Here is a 10610-nt window from a genome sequence, read left to right as displayed (position 1 = left end):
TTCCAGAAGAATATAGTAAATATGGACTCTTACATCATGCTCACACTTTCAATATTTTTTCAGTAAACGGTATAAAGAACTTAAAGAGATCAAATAATTCATATTGCAAAATTGTTATATGTGATAAAGCTACCTCTACCACATACAGATTAATCAGATATTTTGAAGATCCAATCCGTTTTATGGTTATCATTCGTAAAGGACAAAACAAAGAAGTCTGAACACAGAAGACATGAAGAGGATTTTGAAATTTACTAAACTAGTCAAATTAACAACAGTTAAAACTACCGTGAGAAACACTTTCAGGTGATACTTCTAAGGCATAGCTACCTCTCCTAACATTATAAACTTCACAAATACAACCATCATGTAATTTGGTCGAAGATTGCGAGATCATTCATCTAACATATTTTCAGGTATTTTGATATCATTTTTTTCTTGTATTTTGGGATGATTAAAACTTGAAGACCCGAACTTTTGTGTAAGTCTGTTTGGATCAAAATCAATTGACTAACAGAACCCAAATATTGTTTGATTGATTCATTTTAGTTTGAGATAATGAATGCGTCAATGTAATAACAGGCATGATTTCACACATAAACATCGATATTATAAATTCAAATACTACTTCCCAATGTACTTCGCTATGCTTAATTTCCAGTGATAGTCATGAGGGTCCTTATGTTGTGATTTCCACAAAGTATTTCCTTGAAGAAGGAATATTGCTTCTGTAATATTAACAATGTATGCCAACAAACAAAAGGCATGAACTATTAAGAAGAGAGGAGTCAAGGAAAGCAGCTCTCTACCTTTCTGTCTTTTTCAGAGAGTGATGCACAACCTAAATTTACGATATCCTTTTGCTTAAAATCAATGTAATAATTATTTTTCACAGTTGGTCTTTTTGAGAATGTTGGAATAATTGTTTTGGTTATTTTTTCTACCTTGGGTCAAAGATAAACTACAATCTTCTAATATACATTTAGGGGAAATGCTAAGAACTATATTACCTGCATATTTTCAAAATATTGATTTGCCATAAGCAAATTCTACCCAAATTTTATGATAGCAAACATTTCCATAAAATATTTAGGAATAAATTTTACAACTGGGTTAATTAATTACTACTTGATTTTTCCATGAAGTCTTTCATTTTTCTTGAATCTGCTGTCATGTACATCTTTCTTTCTGAAATTACTTATTTTTTTATTGTGTTGCACTGAAAACTTCCTTTTGGGAATTGGACTGGTTCTTAATTATATTTTCTTTTTCTAAATCTTATTTTCTTGTAAAGATCCTGTACACAGGAATTACAGATATATGAGTTAAGCAATACTATATTATTAGTTAATCATTGTTACCTCTTCCTTTATGGTTGTCTGACATTCCCTCTCTTCTCCAACTCCTACACTCTTCCCACCCATAATTTCCTGTATTCGAAGAGGTCAAATTCTTCTCCAATATACTCTCCTGTGGTGCATTGTTGCAATAGGTCATCCTACATCCTTCTTTCAATGCTTTATTATTCCCCTTCTCCTTCCTAGATTAGACAAATGTATATGCTAGATACAGCTTACAAAAATCCTTTCAGGTGCCAAAGGAGGATATATCATAGGGTGAAAAACAAATAAGGGAAACAAAAAAAGCACATAATAAATTAAAAAAAACAATAACAACACAGAACTGTTGATATCTTGGATTCATTTCACTAATCAACGTCTTATAAAGAAATATGTTCATAATCTTTGATCTTTTCAGCTCATCTCAAATGATTATCCTATATGGGTACTAATTACTGCAAATAAGGGAAACCATTGAACCTAAATTTATTTGGGACTACCTTACTTAACTTAATATGAATTTTTCCCCAGTTCCTTCAATTTCCTAATAAACGGCCATGTTGTTCTTTCTGTAGGAAGCATAGAATGCATGCATACATACAAAAATATATATGTATACACACACACAAACACACACCATATTTTCTTGATCCACTTGTCTACTGAAGGTATTATGTTTGCTATCATATCTTAGGCAGGGTGAATAGTACTGCAACAAATACAGATGTGCTGCTAGCTGTAATATGGCCTTTTGTTTTCAACTGGATAAATGTGCCTAAATGGGCTTGCTGAATCATAGGGGATCTCTATGTGTAGTCTTTTGACAAACGTGCATATTGCTTTCCAGAGTGGTTGAAATAGTTTACACTGTCACCAATGATGGACACATACTCCTCCGCAACTGTTATTAATTTTCTTGTTCAAGACATTCTAATGTGGTGAGGTGGAATTTCAATATTATTTTGATTTGCCAGGTTTTTTTTTGTTTATGCCAGCAAAGTTCAGTATTTCTTCCTGTATCTATTGGACATTCTTACTTCATGTTCAGAGTAGTTCCTTTATATTGTTTCTTTGAGGATTTGTTTTTGGAGGAATTAACCTTTTGAGTTCTAAGTATAATTTAGATATGAGGCCATTGCTTGGTTTGTAGCTACTACTAAAGTAGTTCTCCTAATTTTTGGATTATCTCTTGATCTTGCTAGCTATGACTTTGGCCATTCAGAAGCTCTAGAGTTAGGTGCAATGTCATTAGTCCAACTTCTCTTTTATTTGTTGTGTTTCTGGGTCAATATTAAGAATATTTTAGACTGTGCCAAGGAGCTGGTGTTTCTCTTGTTCTTTCCTGTAGTGTTTTCAAGGGTTCTGCTTTACCTTGGAGGTCATTGTTCCATTTGTAGTTGATTCAGGTGCAAGGTGATAGAAAAGGATCTAATTTTAGTTTTCTACAATGTTTATACAATTTTCCATCAATATTTACTGAAGAGAATGTCTATCTTCCATTTGATGGTTTTGGCTCCCTTATCGAAGATTAGGTGGCTACAGTTCTGTGGTTTCCTTTCAGATTCTTCGGTTCCATTCCATCCATCTTTAAATCTGTTCTTGTGGCAGCATTAAGCTCTTTTGTTTCTACAGACTGGTCATAGAGTTTGGAGCCTGGTATTATAATTCTTCCAGTGCTGTTTTGTCTGGTAAAGACTTGGGATCTTTTCTTCTTCTATATGCATTTTTGGATGGCTTCTATTCTATTGAAGAATGGGGTTGGAAAGAATAGGCATTAAATTTGTAGATAGTCTTTGGCATTATTGTCATTTTCACGATGTTAATCTCCCAAATCCAGAAGCATGGGAAGTGTTTCCATTTCCTTAATTCTCCTTTAATTTCCTTTTTCAGGTTTTGAAACTTTTTCATAAGGATCCTTCATCTCTTTAATTCCTAGATATTTTACTATTTCTGTGGCTATTACAAGTAGAGTTGTTTCCTGAATTCAGCTCTGCTGTTTTCATTATTGACATTAAAGAAAGCCATTGATTTTTGAGGGAAAATTTGCTACTTTACTAAAGATTCTACTCAGCTAGAGTAACTTGGGAGTGGAGTCAATGGGTGCTTTAAATACAAGATCATTTCATCTGCAAAGAGGGAGAATTTTACTTCATCTTCCCTTTATATTTGCATCTAGTCAAATTGCTCTAGGAAGTCCTTCTAATGCGATATAGAAAAGGAATGGAGAATGTGGACATTCCTTTCTTCTTCCAGAGTTTAGAGGAAATGGCATTAACTTTACACCATTAAGTGTAATGCTTGTTTTAGGTTTGTTATAAACAACCTTTTTTTGAATTGAGAAATGTTCCCTGGATAGTTTCTCCATTACTGTCTTCATAAAGGGGAGTTGGACATGCCAAATGCTATTTCTGCATCTTCAGAAGTAATCATGTCGTTCTTATCTTGTTCTTCTTTATGTGATGTATTACATTGATTGAGTTCCATATTGTGATCCAATTTTGCATCCTTTCCACTGTCACATAATATTCTGCACAGGATCAATTCAGAGCAAGGAAAGGATCCTTAAAGCCATGAAGGAAAAATGCAATCATCTTTATTGGGTCAACAATCATAATACTAACTTCAGATTTCTCAACAGAGATCATTAAAGAAAGAAGAGCCTGGAATGATATATGCCACCGTAAAAACAAACAACTCTCCACCAAGTATACTGTACCTACAAAACCTCTTTTTCTTAATGATGGGTCAAATAAAAACCTTCCCCAAGAAATAAAATTTAAACAATGTATCTCCACTAAACCATCTCTATAAAAGTTAATTATGTATGCATTATACACAGAAAACTACAATGGCACAATAAAGGGCAAGAAACATCCCACAGAAAATCCAAGAAGCATAGGAAGAACCCTGATGTTACTGTCCCAAGATGATGATTTTCATGACAGGAACAATCATTCTGAAAGTGAAAGGATGTTATAAAATCTACCAAGAAAATAGCCCACATAAACAGGATAAAGTTGAGATCCTAGTATCCAATAAAATGGATTTCAAATTAAAATTATCCAAAAGAGATAAAGAAAATCACTAAATATTAATTAAGGCATTTGTCCTTATGGAAGATATTACAATTCTAAGTATCAAATCACCAATACTGAGGACACAAATTGATTGAAGAAGCAGTGCTCTAATTTGGGGAGGGAAGAGAAATACAGAAACGCTGAAATAAGGATGTAGGAGAACCCAATGTAACAATGAGATGTACAAGATGCTAACCTGAAAATGAACTTAACAACTTTGTCGGGTGGGGGAAGAGGGAGAAATTGGAGGGGGATTGGAGGGGATAAACACGGAGGGTTAACAATGCTTGATAGAAAATGGAATCATTTCCTTGCCATGTAAGTGTAACCCCTCCCCACCTCTCTCTCTCTATGTATGTATGTACGTATATATATGCATATGTATCTATACATACATATGTATATAAGTACATATCTATCTTTGCAATAACAAATATATTGGTTCTTCTCTCATTTGATTGCAACTTAAACCAACTTTATAAATAAACCAGGATCATTTCTGAATCATAACCATCAAAATCAAGTATTTCCAGATTGTTCTTTGAATATCAAATGAATCCCCTAAAGTTTCCTTTTCAGTTGAAAGGTTAAGCTACATCATTGGGACTGGATTATATGTACTCTGATCCTTCTAGGGACTGTAACATGACACAACTTTAATGTAATATCCAATTTTAAGATTAATTGTAATGGAGATAGTTTGGGGGAAAAATCGATGAACTTGAAAATCTCAAATTATTTCTACTTCCTAATATAAAAAAGATAAAAGTTCATCATTAGAATCAGGAAATCTCATGTCAGTTTGTTTTTCAAATTTTCCAAACAGTGCATCAAAAATATACCCTATTCAGGTGTTAAATATAGATACAAATATATCTTGATGTGTTATTTTCTTTCTCTTTAGAAGCCACTACTTTGTCTTGAAGTAGTAATTCAAGTGTTGATAACAAAATGATACTATTGCTCCTGGCCTTATACAATAAAGACAAAATCAAGTGCTGATTAGCCCAGTAAGGTTGATCACCAAAAAAAATAATACATCCAGTGTCTGCAACATCTTGTCTTGAAACTTCTATTTTTTTGTTGTTGTTGTGTAGCATTATTGGTAACAGATTGAGCTGAATCTGTAAAGAAGCACAGAATCTCAGTTTTCTTGATTTGTGATAATAGGAATAGGATTAGCAGGACAGCAGGGAAAGCAGAAAGACCTGTATTGGATGATTTCTCTTATATTTTATTTTTCCTGGAACTTACTTATTTGCAATGCCTTTGCCTGGGAAGGGCATCTTTCCCCGGGAGTAGAGTTAAGCCTCACATATAAGTTTCCTTTGAGCTTTACAATGACTCCTATTGTCCTCTTACACATCCAGAATTATGTGCTAGCTCCTCTGGCCTGGTCTTTGTTAATATCTACTCTAGTGATTGAGAAGGGCTACCTTCCCACCACTGTTCTATAAGGAGTTAGGATGTCTTGTGTGGTCTTTAAATATTATTAAGATTAATCTTGTGTTTTGTGTCCTAATCCCAATGTGGTACTCACACCTTTCCCTTGGTTTCTGGGCCCTCCACAGTCTGCTATGGTCTGTGATCAGCAGGAAGAAGATTACAACTCCTTGTCAGTTCATGGTGGTGGTGAATAGAATTTGCTTGTCTGTTAATTTGGCAGCTCCATCTGTAAACACCTGAGTGTTATTGAATCTGTCTCATTCACCAAGCCTTCTGAGTTTTTTTTTTCTCTGACTAAACTGTACTATGATGACACCACTAGGTCTACCCTTGGACCTTTCACTGGTTTCAACTCAGATGTTAGCCCCTAGCTTCTCTTCCCTCATCTTCCTTTGAAATGTGTTGCTGCTTTTCTAAATGTACTATATGAAGCTATTTTTTCACTTGATTTATATATTAATTTCCTATGTTTTATCCAATGTTGTCACTGTATTTGAAAACCAATCCAACAACAAGCCTCAGAAAACAACATGTTCGAAGTAAACTTTATACCATGTGGGAGAGGATAGATTGAAATACAAGTAAAGTTGGAGGAAAATGAAGAGTGCGTATGAACATATGAGCAGTAAAGTACTTACTGCCTCACGTAAGAAAGTCTAATCCCTCTGTACATCACCTTGACAATAAGATTGACTTTATTGATGAATTAATACATACACTCTTTTTAATTCTCATAAATGTACATTGGATACTAATGCCGATAAGTGTGCAGTCCATATACAGACACATGGACATAGTTCTTTTCTCTTTACAGAAAAACATGAATAGAAATGACACAGTTTATGCTATTTCTCCAGATTTCAAGCCATCATTTACAAATTAATGTTGATTTTTTTTCAAATATGTCTGTATCAATCCAAAGAGTAATCTTGTTGCTCAAATATTCCCATAATGAGAAACCCTCATATTTTAACATCTATCAGAAATGTGAGCAATATCCTCACATGCCAAACTTCCTTTTTTGTAGTCAAATACTTCAACTCTACTGATTATATAAGAATTCTGTTCTCTAATAAATACTCTGGGAATATCTTCCTAAAATGTGCTTCAAAGGCTATTACATTTAGCAGTAGGAATTTTGTGTCCCTGGAATGAAAGTCAAATATAAAATGGTGGGAGGAGGCACCCTCAGATGTTGAAACAATATTGTAGAAATTTTACATCATTTCCAAAGATATTTGCATTAAAGAATTCCATCCAAATTTCATGTTGCTTCCTCCTGAAGAGGAAACCCAGATATCAATGATTCAGGAAAATGGAAATTTTCAGAGATATAGAGCTAAAATGAATAACCATATTCATAAAATTTTTGAAGATAATGTGGGAAATTCTTCTTTTGAATTGAACTGGATACATTCATGGAAGTAACATTATTTTAGAAGGCTGTGTTTTTCATTTGTCAACAATGCATTTCAAGAACAAATTTAACTGTAAAATTGTGCTGTCATTTATCTCTTTGTTATAAGGTTAGACAAATATTCTACAGTCAATTTTTTATTTAATGAAACACATTTCCCAATAGCATTCCTTTTTTGAAGAAAATTTCTTTGGTAAGGAATTACCTTTAGTCCAGGCTGGACAAAATTGCTATTTTATGACATTCAATATCCCTCACTATATCTACATTTATCCTTCTAATAATCCGTAAGAGACTCTGAAGTAATTTCTCTTAGGCCAGTGGAACGAGCATGCTAAGATTTTTTAAATGGCCGAATATGGGCTTGACATTCAAAATATGAGAAAATTTTCAGAACTCTGCGAACCAAAAATAAACAAACCATGTACAATGGTTATATAGCATACTATTCAAAATAAAATACTTCCTTCCTAACTACAAGCACTTTATTGGATTCAATTTGGACTCTGAAATTTAAGAAAAACAATATATATGGGGTGAGATTCATTATTTATCACCAGAAGATTTTAAACATAAAAACTAGATCTAATATCCTTGGCATTCTTGTTTCAACAATTTCAATTTTTGAGAGGGTATAATGATATATTCCTTCATTTTAAAATCTACAACAGTTTAAAAATGTATTCATTTAATTTATGCTGAAGATGGAATGTGCATATATAAGCACGTGTAGATATATTTTGTGCATTTCTCTGCTCAATACTTTATTTTAATAAAATTACAGACATATGGTACATATTATTTTTGGAAAAGGCATTTTATTCCATTGCATATATATGTATATATATACATGTATATGTATATTCATATATATATATGAATTCTTTGCCTAAATCACAAAGAATCATAAAGAATGGAACAATTTGGAAAAAAAATATATTAAGTGAGGAGCCGCAATGTTTGATAAGAAATGTACTCATTATCTTGCCCATGTAATTGTAACCCCTCTGTACAGTATGTTCACAAAAATTAAAAATTTAAATTAAAAAAATATTAAGTGAAGTAAGCCAGGTGCAAAAAATATACGTCGCATGATGTCCCTTATTTGCAAGAACTAGTATAAGTCAAGAACAAGCAGAGTAGATGAAAATCTATGCACATATAACCAGAAAAGTTGATGTTAACTGAAATGTACCCCAACATAGGGCCAAATGCTGTTTTCTTTCTTACTATTGTTTTCAACGTATCTAAAACACACTGCGTGAATTTTTTTTTTATTTCTCTTGTATGTTCTTTCCCCACGGTATAAATTCAGTTCACTGTATTTGACGTTGGTGCCCTGCACCTTGTTTGGGGAGGGAAAGTGTTACAGCAAAATGCTGAAACAAGGATACAGTTTGGCCCATTGTAACAATGAAGTATACAAGACACTGTTTTGAAAATAAACTTTAAAACTTGGTGAGGAGAGGGAAGAATAAGGGCGGTGGGGAAGGAAGGTTTGGCAGGGGAAACACAAAGGAGGTGGTAACAATACTCCAGTAAATGAACTTATACTTCACTAATTTAACTGCAACCCCTCTGTACACTATATTTCTGTAAAAATAAAAACAAAAAAAGTTGAAAATTAATTGGTGTGTATTTCACATTACATTATTCACTGTTTTTCGATACATATGTTAAAATAATTGCATTGAATGACAAAATATGCACGTGAACATGATCACCTTAAGGAAATATCGATTTTTCCAAGCCTTTCCATTATTTCTGAAGGAGGCATAGAATTCCATTGGGTATATATACTACATTTTCTTAATTCATTCATCTAGTATGCGTCATCTGGGTTGGTTCTATATCTTAACTATGATCAATAATGCTGTAATAAACGGAGTTGTGCTGGCAGCTTTAGTATGGTCTTGTTTGTGATCATTTGGGTAAATGCCCAAAAGCAATATTGCTGTGTCATAGGGGAGCTCTATGTGGAGCCTTTTGAGGAACTCCATACTAATTTCCAAACTTGTTGAACAAGTTTCCACTCCCACCAACAATGAAGTAGGATTCCCTTATGTCTACATTCCCTGAAGCATATTTTGTTATTATTCTTGATTATAGCCATTCTTACTGGAGTGAGATGGGATCTCAGTGTTGTTTTGATTTGTATTTTATGGCAAGAAGAGTTTGAGCATTTCTTCATGTGTCTATTGGCCATCTTTCTTGTCTCTTCAGATAAATTTCTATGTAAGTCCTTACCCACATATTTATTGGGCAGTTGTTTCTTTGAGGATTTGTCGTTGGGGGATTTATATTAAGTGAAGTAAGTCAGGCCCAAGGAAATAGTGGTCACATAGTTTTCCTTATTTTCAATAACTAGTATATGTCTGTGACAAGCAGAAAAGGTCACATAAATTGATGATTGTCGAAATCAACACCAAGACAAGGACTTAAATTGTTTTTCTTTCTTTCTGTAGTTTCTAACATATTTATAAGATGGTTTTTTTTTGTTGCTTTGTGTGTCTCCCCCCCCCCCCACACACATGATATAACTGCTGTTTTCACTGTATTTGATGTTGGTATAATTTGTGGAGGGGAAGAGAAAAAAACAAATTCTTTAAATAGGGATACAGGTGGACTGATCGCAGCAATGAAATATACAAGATACTGTGTTGCAAAATGAACTTTATAACTTTGGTGGGGCGGGGGTGGGTGCTGATGGGAATGCAGGTATGGTAAGTGGCAAAAAAGGAGGAGGTAACAATGCTTGATAAGGAATGTATTCATTATTTTGCTCATGTAATTGTAACTCCTTTGTACCGTAATTTCTCAACAAAAAACATGAATAATAATATAAAAAGAAATATACTATTTTCAGTTTTGTTATTAGTATACAGATTCTAAGTAGAACTATATCATAGAAACAATGTAACCCTTACGAGCATGTATCATATAGACAACCCCCTTGCAAATTGTTGGGAAAGTCATGATTACTCTTCATTTTCTTGCTTAGAAATTAGCAACTTTTCATCAATCTATGAGGACTTCAGAGCACATCATGACTTGAGGATATTCATCAGTGCCATTTTCAATTTTCAGGTATCTTTCAGTCTTCCCATGAATATTGTTGCTAAACATTTCCAAACTAGACAAATGTATTTAAGATTATTTTACACATAAATGTAACTGGACTCATGTGATAATCCATTTGGGAATGTATTCATGATTTTAAAGTGTTTCTCATTGCCTGAATTGCAGTTGAAATGAATTAGTATGTGGTGAATGCAATCAGTGTATCTTTTTTTCATTTTCTTGATTACCTCTAGCCAATTTATTACCAAT

This window comes from Dipodomys spectabilis, unplaced genomic scaffold, assembly GCF_019054845.1.
Source record: "Dipodomys spectabilis isolate Male_0828 unplaced genomic scaffold, ASM1905484v1 ptg000164l, whole genome shotgun sequence".
Classification (NCBI taxonomy): Eukaryota; Metazoa; Chordata; class Mammalia; order Rodentia; family Heteromyidae; genus Dipodomys; species Dipodomys spectabilis.
The sequence above is the reverse complement of the archived record's forward strand: the minus strand, read 5'-3'. Positions refer to the sequence as shown.